The following is a 13892-nucleotide window of genomic DNA, read 5'->3' as shown; positions in this document are numbered from 1 at the left end:
GAGGTTTTTCTTTCCTTCTCATAAACACATACTGAATTCTGTGCCTTGCTTTCTTCGGCCTTCCGAAGGATGCCTGGATGTTTCTTTTTTGTTCTATTAAAAGACTGAGTCAAGGTGACTGAGGGTCAAACGTTAAACCAACCTGACATTTCAGAAATAAGCCAACCTGGAACTAGCCCCAGAGAGAGCCCAGGAGTCCAGCAGAGATCCTTCTCTGCTTGGCTACCCACCCAGAGCCTTGCTTCATGAGCTCCTGTGGAGAAAGTGTGAGGGGGAGAATACAAGTGGAGACATGACAGTCGGAAATGAGCTCCTCCCAGTTCAGGAGCCTGGAGGTCTAAGGTCATGGTGACTACAGACCTGGTATCTAGTGACTGTCTGTTTTCTGTTTCACTGTCATGACCTTATGTAGTAGAGGGGGCTGTGTGGCTCTCCGTGGTCCCTTCTATACAGACACTAACCCTAGTGATGGCTCCATCCTCAAGTTCAAATCTCCTCCTAATTCTACTACCTTGGGACTTGGAAGATTGTAGCATGTGAATGTTGGAAGAACGTGGACATAAACAGCACTGCACTCCCCAAAGACTTAGATTGTTTTTAATTTCTAAAATAATCATTTTTTTTATTTATTTCCTATTGTCTTAGTCAAGTTTTGCTGCTGTGAACAGACACCATGACCAAGGCAAGTCTTATAAAGGACAACATTTAATTGGGACTGTCTTACAGGTCCAGAGGTTCAGTCCATTATCAGCAAGGTGGGAGCACGGCAGCATCTAGGCAGGCACAGTGCAAGAGGAGCTAAGAGTTCTACAGCTTCATCTGAAGGCTGCTAGGAGAAGACTGGTTTCCAGGCCCATACCCACAGTGACACAAGTAGTACAACAAAGCCACACCCACTCCAACAAGGCTACACCGACTCCAATAAGACCACACCCACTCTAATAAGACCACACCTACTCCAACAAGGCCACACCTCCAAATAGTGCCACTCCCTGGGTCAAGCATATTTAAGCCACCACAGCTGTTTTGCAGTTTTCAGAGTGCGGTCCAGCACCAACTCCCAATGTGACACAGAGGGACAATTTACCAGTTGTCCTTCAGTTTCACAGGAGAAAAGCAAAGGAGAGAAATAAAAGGCCACTGAGCCTCACACATATGAATCATGACCATGATTCATGGGAGTCACTCTGTGAGAGCCTCAGAGACACCCAGGGAGCCATGACAAAGGCTGCAGAAGGTACCAACCTTTGAGGCTCTGCGCATCTTTTAGTTAGCCTGGGAGGATCTTATGCACTTGTTGGTACAGTAAATGACACCCTTAAGACTCATTTCTAATTGTTTCTCGGTAGCAGAAAAGCGGTAGCACTTTTCTCTTTTACTCTCTGTTACTGTCTCTGAGTCTGTCTCGGAAAGACTATGCTGCTCTTGAAGTCTCTGTGGCCGAGGGTGATCTTGAACCCCTGACCTTCTAAACTCCATCCCCTCCAAGTGCTGGGATGTCAAGCCTGTAGCTTGCTTTTGTTATTTTGTGGGTTCTTCTCTCTTTCACTCTTGCCCACCCCCTTTCTTCCACCCTTTCAGCCCCCTAACACTAGATAAGAGAGAAAAGGGGACAGAGGGGAAAGGGAAGAGATCTCCAAATAGAGCCAGGGGTCAGAAAGGGGATGACGCTACTGTTAGACTACTTTCTGCTGATTAAGAGTGTTGTTTCTTGGGGGCAAGTTTGAACGTCATCATCAGGATATCTAATTTCTTTCTGTTGTTTCTTCTTTGCACACAGATACTTAACAACTACCCAGCACCTCTTAGAGCTCTAGCTTTTATATACCCTCTGGAAAGTCCCCAGAATTCCAAATGTCACACAATTGCCCAAACTATCTGCAGGTGGTAAAAATCACACCCCTCCCAGAGCTCGAGGCAAATCACAGTCAGCTGCTGTGGACAATCTGAAGCGGCTCCACATCCCACACCTGGGATTAAAACGGAAACATATTCTTTTTTAAAAATTAATTTATTTATTTCATGTATGCGAGTACACTGTCGCTGTCTTCAGACACACCAGAAGAGGGCATGGGATCCCCGTTACAGATGGTTGTGAGCCACCATGTGCTTGCTGGGAATTGAACTCAGGACCTCTGGAAGAACAGTCAGTGCTCTAAACCTCTGAGCCATCTCTCCAGTCCCAACATAGTCTTATATTTCTGTGTTTTTAAAAGAAACCAAGACCCCCAAAACTGTCACTATACAACCCTGTGTCACCACACCCAATTTGATCTTCTTTCTATATTGGTCTTTGCTGTGTTCGCTCACCTTTCTCGGTCCGGAGAAACTGCGATGCTTTTGATGACTTAGGCCACAGTTGTGTTGTCTGTGAGCGGAATAGACCCGCCTCTCAGGCACCCGTGGGACTCTTTGTTCATGCTCTTAGCTCACTGTCCTGGCTAGGACCTGTTCTGCAGGGGCACTGAGCCAGTGACAGAATTAATGGGAGAGTGGCACAAGAGGATAGGCTGAGACACCCCAGGAAGTCCCATAAGCTATGGCAGTTCAAGACTTGGGCCCCAGGGCTGCAGAAGGGGCCTGCTTGCCACTGCCCACTAGGGAAGTGTTCTGTTCAGAACTCTGAGCACCGACTAGATGAAGAATGGGTTCTTCCTGAGGTTCCCTCTCATTCTCAGAATACTGACAGAAGAGGACATCTTCTGGCAGACAGCTCATTTCAACATGTCCTTTGTCTCTTTTCTTAACATTTCCCTTCTGTTCTTTGTCCTAGATTTCTATGACTTCCTACCTTGTCATGTATGTCACAAATATTTCCTCCTGTTGCTTTAGTTGTTTTTTTTTTAATGTCACTTATGGTTTTCTTTTCTTCCTTTCTTTCTTTCTTTCTTTCTCTCTCTCCCTCTCTCTTTCTTTCTTTCTTTCTTTCTTTCTTTCTTTCTTTCTTTCTTTGAAACAGGGTCTTTCTACATAGCCCAGGCTATCTTGGAACTCACTATGTAGCCCAGGCTAGCCTCAAACTCTCACAGAAATAGGCCTGCCTCTACCCCCACCCCAACTCTAATGCTAGTATTAAAAAGCCTGGCTACTCGTCTATGGTTTTTCTTAGATTTATTTTATTTACTCTATTTTTATGTGTATGAATGCTTTACCTGCAGGCATACATGTGTACCATGTGAGGGTCTGGTCCTGTGGGGGTTAAAAGAGGGCATCTGATTCCCCGGAACTGGAGTTACAGTTGGGTATAAATCACCCTGTGGGTGCTGGCCACTGAACCTGAGTCTTCTGCAAAAGCAACAGGTGCTCTTAACTAGTGAGCCATCTCTCCAGCCTGTCATTCACACACACACACACACACACACACACACACACACACACACACACACACATATATATATATAATGAATGTTTGCATATATACTGTTCAAAAAGTTTTGCCCTCGTGTGTGGCCCTTTCTTTGAGCCACAATGACAGCACCACTTCCAATATCCAGGTAAGACACCCACTTTCTCCCAGCACTGATATGAGTTCATGTCTCACATCCGATCCTGAGGGTGAGGGAAAGAGGTCAGTCTCATCACTTTCACGCATGCCCAGAGTACACCCCTCAAGGACTCTTCCCAGAGATGTGCAACATCCCCTTTGTCCTAGGTAGATTCCAGTGTCCTTGGCCTGTTTCTGGATCCCTTCTCTATCCCAGGTTCTCTCCCGTTCTGACCCAAGACCAAGGTCACCTCTGGAAGAACCGCTGAGCTGGCACCCTCTGCAGACCTTGTCACGATTTTTCCGGCTGTCTCTGAGGATCTCACAGAGTAAACCCCGTGAGTCGTGGCAAAGATCCACGGATGGGATGCTCAGTGACCTTTAGTTTCTCCCCATTGCTTTTCTTCTGGAACTAAAAGAGACCTTTGGTCCTCTGTCTTCCTCTGGTACTTGGTACTGGGCCACACCCGGCTCACCCTTGTGAATGGGTAAAATTCCTAGGCAGGACCGGGAGTGACGGTTTTTTGCCTCCTCGATGCTTTGTCTTGTAGCTCGTGGTATTGTTTGTCTGCACAATGAGCATACTTTCCTCCTGGGTGGAACAGCCAAGTCACTCCCAAAGCAGGGTTTTTAAAATCCGGAGCCGCCTCTCCCGTAGCTTTCCGCGAGGAGGGGAGGGGCAGCGTTCCGTCGGCAAATTACAGCTCGGTGCTTTAATTTGCCCTAAAAATACCCCTCATTTGCATCTCCTGCCGGCCAGTGTTCAAGAGACTTTTTAACTTGAGGATTCCTGGGGCAGCAATAGGGCCGTGGCAGAGGCTCCTTCCCCGGTTTCCTCTCATTCTGCGCCAACTCCAAGCCACCTTCCGGGAAGAGAGGAAATCTTCCTGCAAGTGCAGGAAGCGAGATTAACGCTGACAAATGGAGCACCCTCTGCCCTGCGTGTCAGCTCCTGGGTTTTTTGTCTTCCTTTTTATAATAAAGAAAGAGTTTCATGATTTTTTTTTTTTCCCCTCTCGTGGCTAATTTGAGATTCCGGTTATTTAAGGAGCCAGAGATGGAAGCCAGATGACTCAGCCCCGCCATGGGGAGGGATTTCCTTAAAAGACCTCTCAGTTTGTGGGAGCGTGGACCAGCGTGACTGTTCACAACTTGCTCCTCACGCCTGAAGCTGCCGCTCAGACACCGGACCACGTGGCAGGGAGCTCGCTCGGTCTAAAAATACTGTGCTTGCCCATCAGAGCAGCTTCTGTTCACCGGAATGGACAGAAGCCGCAGCTTGCCGTTGTCTGCTGGAGGGAGCCCAGGGTTCTTGGAGCATCTGGGCGCTGAGGCCACTACCCCTGGCTGCACAGCCTCTGGACAGGCTGCTGAGCATGAGGCTGCCCTAGTCTGTCCCCACAGCCAGAGGACCCACCGTCTTATGTTTCTGGCAATAGCTGTCAGGTGGGCTCTTCTGTCCTTTAGGACCCGTGCACCCTGCAAAGACAATGAGTTTTTCTAGCCTGTGCTTTCCGTCCCTGGTCTGTAAGGACTCTGACCCTGTTGGATGATCACCTTCTCCATTTGGGGAAAACATTCTTGTGGGTAGTCCTGAGAGTGGGCCCGAGGATCTTAGGACCAGAGAAGAAATTCCTCTGCCCAACCTTCACAGCCATTAGAATGATGATAACCACAGATCTGGTCCCTGGGATGACCCCCTCAGGCTGGCTGGTTACATGCTGGCCAGTTATGCATAGAGGCTTCAGGACAAAAATGCCAAAATAACCCTTCTTTCTGATTTGCGGCCAATGCATAGAGAGAAGCCCCTAGGCACGATGTTCAGGGTCTAGAGAGCTTCATGGCCTGCGTTGTTCCTGCTGGGGCAGTCTTTGCCTCAGGAGAGCCCAATTCAGGAGCAGGGAGTAGGGCTTTAAAAGGAGTCTTTTACCAGGCAGTGGTGGTGCATGCCTTTAATCTCAGCACTCAGGAGGCAGAGGCAGAGGCAGAGGCAGAGGCAGAGGCAGAGGCAGAGGCAGAGGCAGAGGCAGAGGCAGAGGCAGAGGCAGAGGCAGAGGCAGGGAGGCAGGGAGGCAGGGAGGCAGGGAGGCAGGGAGGCAGGGAGGCTGGGAGGCAGGGAGGCAGGGAGGCAGGGAGGCAGGGAGGCAGGGAGGCAGGGAGGCAGGGAGGCAGGGAGCAGGGAGGCAGGGAGGCAGGGATACAGAGGCAGGATCTCTGAGTTTGAGGCCAGGCTGATCTACAGAGTGAGTTTCAGGACAGCCAAGGCCACACAGAGAAAACCTGTCTGTGAGGAAAACAAAAAGTGCCTCAGACTCACTTCGGTTCTTGGACGGATACTCCAAGACCCCAGGATCAGAGTCCACTCCATTGCCCTACACTAGCTCTGTGTCTGAAGGCACCGCTGGTGGGTGTATGTGGACAGCACAGCTTTGAGGGGCTTCATGTAGAGAGCTCCCTGTGTGTCCTCAAAAGGCTATGCAGCTGGGCACAGAGTCCTTAGGTCGCTCTTGCGTCCCTCACAGTGGTGTGGAACCCCTGCTTTCCAGGAGAACCTAGTGTTGGATAAACACCTGCATTCCCTCCCCATGTAGCAGCCTGCAAACCCTTCGGGAGTCACTTGCCTGTCCCCATCTCTCAGCAGCATCTGTCCTTCCTTGTCCGATGCCAGGTCTCAAAAGCTATTGCTGTGTATTTTATCTCTTTTGGTTACTTATGGTCTCTTCAGAGGGGATGATCCTTGCTACTCTATCAGGGTTGTCAGTGAAGCCCTGGTTCGGGTCATCTCATCTCCATATTCTCTTACCACAGAGCAATCTCCTCAGACCCCAACATCTCTGTAGACAGAGGACCCAGGCTGACTAGTTTGTTCTGTGAATGAGAAGCTGTCCTCTGACCTACAGCAGAGCATGGCCTTGGTGTGCTCAGCATGGATTCAACGGCTCCTGGACTATGGCTTGCCTGGCTCTGAACTGATCCTCAGGAGAGGAGTTTCACACCATGAGGTCTTTGCTACCAGGTGAGGTGACATCTATCTTATCACAGCTCAGCCCAATCTCCCATCAAAGCATCCCTGGAGAGGGAAGAGAGAGATGGATAATCTTCCCAAGACACTGGACATATGAATGTTTGTTTGTGGGCAAAGGAATAAGTGGTCTAATCAGACCCCAGGCCTGGGCCTGTTCCTACATAATTCAGTTTCCTTGCTGTGGGATTCAATGCTGTGACACTGGATACAGCAGAGTTTTGCAGGGCTCTGCCCCAGTGCCCACTCCTCATGCTTACCTAGTGTACTTACCTAACATCCCTGCTTGGCTCCCTGTCCCTGTCAGAGATCATCACAGGCATACCTTGTCTACCCCCTCTCTCTCCCCCAACTATACTGTAGGACTATACTGTAGGACTGCTGCCTTGGCTGTTTTCAGTGAGAGGCAGGTAGAATGTCATCACCTGAGACAGGCTGCCCTGAGATTACCTCATTCTTGTGGCTGTCAGCTGATCCCTTCAGAAGCTGCCTGGAGATGAACTCAGCTGACCACATGGTCTACATCTGATCCCAGAAATTCAAGGGAGAAAGGCCCCAACGATATGTTTCTACCCAGGCCATCCTCCACATTCCCCAGGAAGTTTTGAGAGTAGCAGCTAATAGCCAGGCTGGATTTCACCAGGGATTCACTTCAGCTCCCCTCCTATCTTTCATGATCTAGTACTGCCAGTCAGGACTCCACACATTTTGGTGGGGGCCCATCTCTTTGGTTGTTCATTTAGTTATAAAAATTTTAATTTTCTTGCATGTGTTATTGTTGGATCAAACACTGACCAACATAGAAAAAAATGGCAAGTGTCCCCTGCCCCAAGATTTTCTCTACTCTAAGCTTCTGGAGAGCTCAGAAGCATATGCCAAGCTGCAAGAGAGTCACTTCATACCAAGCTGCAAGAGAGTCACCTCTCTCTCCAAAAGCAAGGATGGTCACACACACTACTTTTTGCTCTGCATTTACAACTCATAATGCACTCATTCAGCAGATGAGCACCAACATGGCTGGCAGAAGACTGTGACCCTGCCTCCAGGGCAGCTGATGGGAATAAAGTCCATCTAGGGAATGAAGTATGCTCTTGCCCTTGTAGACCATGTGGAAGCATATGGAAGAAACATAGCTGGAAGATCATTCTGTTGACAAGCAGAGGTGGGATTCCACTTCACACCCTATCACCAAGGGTTTGTATTTGTTTGGCCCAGGGAATGGCACTATTTAGAAGGTGTGGCCTTATTGGAGTAGGTGTGGCCTTGTTGGAGTAGGTGTATCACCATTGGCATGGGCTTTAATACCCTCATCCTAGTTGCCTGGAAGTCAGTCTTCTAGCTACCTTCAGAACAAGAAGTGAAAAATCTCAGCTCCTCCAGCCCCACGCCTGACTGGATGCTGCCATGCTCCTGCCTTGATGATAATAAACTGAACCTGTAAGCTAGAACCAATTAAATGTTGTCCTTCTAAGAGTTGCCTTGGTCATGGTGTCTGTTCACAGCAGTTAAACCCTGATGAAGACAGCAAGGATTCTCTCCCCAACCCTGGGAAGTATGGCTTTAGCCGGGAGTTGCTGCAAGGAAGTTGGATGATGGCCACAGTGCTGTGGAGCAGGGGTGCCTTTTAGGGTTTACCACTGTGAACAGACACCATGACCAATGCAAGTATTGTAAGGGTCAACATTTACTTGGGGCTGGCTTACGGGTTCAGAGGTTCAGTCCATCATCATCAAGGTGGAAACATGGCAGCATCTAGGCAGGCATGGTGCAGGAGGAGCTGAGTTCTACATCCTCACCTGAAGGAAGCCAGGAATAGGCTGAGCATCCTCAGGCAGCTAGGTGGAGGCTCTCCAAGCCTACCCCCACAGTGACGCATTTCCTCCAACAAGGCCACACCTTCTAATAGTGCCACTCCCTGGGCAAGCATACGAAAACCATCACAAGGGGTAATAATAAGAGGCTGGTCTCCAAGTATGCTTCTCAGGTGGAGCAGACAAGACACATTCTAGTAAGGGACAGGCAGAGAGAAGGGCTTAGGGCAGAGCTGGTGAGAGACAAGGTAGGGAGAGAGGCTTAGGGTGGGGAGGGGAAGCAGCCCTTCACCTTTCATTTGTATGTTTTGAGGGTCCAGAAGTCAACCAGATGGGAGGTCTGTGGGCAGCTAGCTGTCTTGCTGGTTGATTTCCATTATCAAGGTTGCCATCGGGGTTGGGGATTTAGCTCAGCGGTAGAGCGCTTGCCTAGCAAGCACAAGGCCCTGGGTTCGGTCCCCAGCTCCGAAAAAAAGAAAAGAAAAGAAAAAAAAGGTTGCCATTCAGATAGCTGCTTAGACATCTAGGATATTTTGGTATTCAGCAGAACTGCGCGAAACAGCTGTCCTTTAAGGGCATGGGCCTGCCCTTAAAGTCAGTTGAGGGCCACCCTGAATGGGAATATTTATACCCTCTCTTCTTCAAGATGACAAATCCTCCTGGCAGCTTGTTTCCCCTGAGATGGGGGTGGGAAGGAGTTTACTTCACAGCCCAAGTCGGTCTTGAAGCAGAGATCCTCTTGCTTCAGCCTCCATATCCACATAGGTTTCAGGAGCAGGGATGGGCATTGTGGGGAGAGCTGGCATGTGCACATATGTGAAATACCTACATATACCAGAAGATACCATCAGATCATCTGGAGCTGGAGTTACAAGCAGTTGTGAACCTCTTGACATGGGGGCTAGGAACTGAACTTGGGTCCTCTGGAAGAACAGAAAATGCTCTTAACCACTATACTAACTCTCCATCCTAAAAGTTATTTTTTTAAAGACATGTCTGCCTCAGCCAAGGGGATATGCTCGCTTCGAAGCATGACTATGTCTGGAAGCTCCTGGGCAGGCTCTGTCTGTGTGTGCTGCAGTGGCTTAAAGCCTTGCTCCATTATTGCCCCAGCCTGCAGAGGCAAATTGGCATCCAAAGGGCAACTGTACACTTAATAGTCTCTGGAGGCCTTTGGTTTCCTTCTAGGCTTCTCCTTTCTCAGAACAGAACCTTGTCAATCATTCTCCCACCAGCAGGACCAGGAAGCAGCCAGACCAAGGTGTGGCTTACCCCACAACATGAGCTGTTCAAGGCCTGGGTCTCAGAGGAATGAACAGTGGTTATCAGAGGGTAAATGGCACACGCTGTTGTCTTTGAGTGGTGTCTTTCAAAGCCTAATGGACCCAATGACTTGGAGAACTTATAAAACACTAACTCATGATTATATGCAATTAATCAACCACATGGCTTCTTGGGGCTCGGGTTACATCCCACTTAATGACACCTGAATCCCACTCACTCTGCCAGAGACTGCAGTAAGTCCCCTCAGAAGCCAGCAGTATGGCAGTGACTCTTACCAGTGAGAAGGTTTACAGACAAAGAGAGTGTTGTAGCTATGGACGGTTGAGTGGAGTCCAGCCTCACATTCACGGTACCAACAGGCACATACAAACCACACCATAGCTATTCTTCACACAGCAAAGCATGTCTGGTCTCCCTGAAGCCTGACTTGAGAAAGGCATTTACTTACACCTCCACCTGCTGTGGTGCTCCTGTCCCACCAGGAAGGTACCCTGCCTTTTACAGAACAACACGGGAAAGTTAACACAGAGGTGTGAGCATGTACGGAAGCCAGGTACCCTGACCATAACCACTGAGGGCAAAGACACAGATCCCAACAGAAGGAAAGTCACAATGGGCAAGGTAGAGTAACAAGCAGAGGGGTGTGTACAAGTGCACATGTGTGTGTGTGTGTGTGTGTGTGTGTGTGTGTGTGTGCGCGCGCATGTGTGAATGCATGTGGGGTGGGGAACAATTTATGAGCATGTGTGTGTGCGTGTGTGTACATGCATGTATGTATTGTGGTGGGGAACTGTGCGTATGCATGTGGTGGGGAACCATGTGCGGGTGTGCAAATGTGCACATATGTGCATGTGTGGTGGGGAACCATGTATGTGCATGCACATGTGCATGTGTGTGTATGTGTGAATGTGCACATATGTGTGAATATTTGCAGCAGGTGTGGGAAACAAAAGGTTAATGTCTTGCCTAACTTTGAGAGCAATCAAGTCAGCAGTACTGCAAATAAGCATATTAAAAAGCAAAAATAGGGGCTGGGGATTTAGCTCAGTGGTAGACCGCTTACCTAGGAAGCGCAAGGCCCTGGGTTTGGTCCCCAGTTCCGAAAAAAAAAAGAACCAAAAAAAAAAAAAAAAAAAAAGCAAAAACAGAGGAACAAAATCTAAAAAGACTATCGTTCCAGTGGGGAGCGGAGGACGTTGGCCGGCCTTGTCATTTGTTCCTGCAGCTTAGGATGTACCCTGAGACTGTAACCTGAGACGCACCCCCCCCAAAACACATCTGCGATGCTGTTTTCATAACCAGAGTCTGAAGACCTAAGCGGCCAGCCCCGAAATATTACTTAAGACCAGCCACGTGCTCAGGCCAGAGCTCTCTGTGCAGCTCTGTGCAGCTCAGCGAAAGACCCAGGAGACCAACACATAACACAACAGCTATGTGCAGTGCAAGGTGCCATCCTCTAAGTGAATGTGTACACAGGGTCCAGGATGCCTGCTTGGGGCTTCTCATAAGCACAGATACATGAACGGTTACTTGTGTGGTAGGGTAGAGTCACTTTCTTTTTTTGCTCCTTACTTTTGTTTTCCCATAGCAAATATGTAAAGTATCTGCCAAAAGGGATAAAAAATAAATAAGTAAAAAAAAAAATGTCTGCACATTGTTGCTCAGCCACTAGGACAGCTAACCCTCCAGAGTCTTGCCTCATGGCTGCTCCTGGCTCTGCTGCAGTGAGGGAGGGGCTGTGGAGGAGTTTACTGTCAATTCTGGGCTCTTTGCTGAGCACATCTGACTGAGTCTGAGCCGGTCACTTAACCTCTCTGAGCACTTGCCATGTGTTTAGACATCCTGGGACAGAATGTTCTGTAACCACAGTGGCAGGTCTGGCACAGGCACCCCTGTCCCAATCCCAAGATGGACAAAAAAAAAAAAAAAAGACCCATAGTATATCATAGAAGAGCTTGACCAGAGCTGCATACATCCGTGACTGCTGGAAAAGCATCTGTAATGACATGGTGTTTGGAACAAAAAACACGCCAAAACCCAGTGTCCGGGAATAACACTTTCCTAGCAGCTCTGGCTACAGAACTGAAGCGGCACTCTGCTCTGCGCCGTTTTAGGACAGAGGCGAGAAGGGCAATCCTAGTTTGCTGGGTGTGTTAGGGGAGGGTGTTAAAACAAATATCACACAAAAATGCACAACGAAGCCCGGAGGAATATCCCCACTGCAGAGGGCGGGGAGACAGGAACCCAGGCTAGGTTATCTTTGCCCACTAATGGTTAGGGCTTCCCACTGGTGCAGCCTGCTGGCCGGGGGCGAGCAGGACTCTGTGAGCCCATCTGGAGTCAGCAGTTCTTCTATTCAAGGTCTGCTGGTTGATCCCTTGACACAGCCCACCCACGGTTGGCTCAAGGACAGCAGGCCTCCCTGACCTCAGGGCATCAACAAACCTTAACAGTGCTCCAGAGACTCAGCACCTGAGGAGCCTCTGTGGCTTCGGGAACATGGCGACTCTCTTTGAACTTTGGCAAAGCCACAAGATCTAGGTTTACCCAGCAGCTCTCAAAGTTTCACACCGCTACGCGCACATGAGAGCGCAGGGCATTTCTGGACCCACAGACCTGACATTTATCAGCAAGCTTTGCTTCTCCATGAGCATATATAGGTAGGTTTTGTTTGCTTTTTTGTTTGCTGCATTTTAGCATTGGAGAAAAAAAGAAAATGAGGGAATAAACCTCTGAGTCTCCAAAGCGAAGCCGGACACCTCACCCACTAAAAGTCAACCGAGGAGTGTTTCAGTAAATATCAGTGACAACTGGAGTTGGTGCCAGCCTTTCAGCACCCCTCAGCTGGGTGAGCCCAATCAGCCCCCCCCAGTAAACAGATTTGCAGTCTACAGGTTCTGCCCAGCCCCCGATCCTCTCTAAAACAACCGCCCCTCAATCCCTCTCTATTCAGATGTTCTGAGTTTGCCTGCCCTCTCCCTAACTGCAAACCAAAGTCTGATTCCACCAAAGTCCAACTTGGGAGCCCGTGAGTTTATTGGACTTGCTTACAAAGCAAGGGTAAGGGGTTACTCACAGGAGCATGGGTGACCCCCTCCCCCCTCAAAGCAGCTGCATCCCCAGAAAGTCTCTCCCAGCATGGAAGACTTCACCACAGCTGTAGAGGTGAAGTCGGTTGTTAAACCCCACTCCCCTCCCAGTTAACCTTCACAAACCTTAGGTACTCCGGCTCCTCCGGGAGGCCCCATGCAATTCAGGCAAAACTGCACACAAAGACTCAGGCCAGCCGAAACTCAGAGGAGAGACCAATGGATCACACTCCCCACCACCTCCTCTGAGGGAATGTAATAGTTAACAGATGCTTGCAATGGTTGTGCGCAGACACAGCTGAACTGTGAGGGGGCTGTCTCGCCCACAGGGAGGCCAACACCATCAGCGCTGCCCCTGACGCAGTGTGCCATCTTGCCATTCTGTTTCTCTCGGCTAAATGCCATTTCTTTGACCCCTGCGTATTTTATTCTGATTTTAAAACTCACTCGCTGGATATATTCATGTGTCCTTCTCAACTACAATTAATTTAAATGCCGTATGAAAATTTCTACTTCGCCGAAGAGGGTTTAAGGAAACATCATATGTCTTCCAATGGCTTTAATTTCTTAAGAAAATTTCCTGGGCTGGAGAGCTGGCTCAGTGATTAAGAGCACTGACTGCTCTTCCAGAGGTCCTGAGTTCAATTCCCAGCAACCACTTTACGGTTCACAACCATATGTAATTGATCTGACACCCTCTTCTGGTGTGTCTGAACAGTTATAGTGTACTCATATAAATAAAAATAAAAATAAAAAAAAAGAAAATTTTCTGTTTTCTTCCAATGTGTTTTTTATGGTTTCTTTTTTTTAAGTTTTTGACCTCTGTGCAACTTTGTCCTGACCACATTCATTTTCTTAGGTTCTTTTGTAACAGAATACTGTATTTTCTGTTCGTACTGAAATGACGTGAAAGTTACCTCGACCGAGAAGCCCAGAGACTAATGTCCACCAGATGGCCTGGCGCCTTTGCTCCCAGCAAAACACACCCAGGTCCTGCCCACTTGGTTATGCCGAGGCCTAAAAATGCATTCAGGGGGTGAGATGAGCAGACCTCATGCCCTCTGATTCTGGAAATGGAGAAGTTTTTACTGGGAGGAGAAGATAGCCTCCCCACCACCACCAAAGTGATCACAAGCCTGGAGGACATCTGGTGGGAAATCCTGATCAATCAATCAATAAGTAAACAAATAAATAAATAGAAT

The sequence above is a fragment of the Rattus norvegicus genome, chromosome 20, assembly GCF_036323735.1.
Source record: "Rattus norvegicus strain BN/NHsdMcwi chromosome 20, GRCr8, whole genome shotgun sequence".
Taxonomy (NCBI): Eukaryota; Metazoa; Chordata; class Mammalia; order Rodentia; family Muridae; genus Rattus; species Rattus norvegicus.
This window is presented reverse-complemented; position numbering follows the sequence as displayed.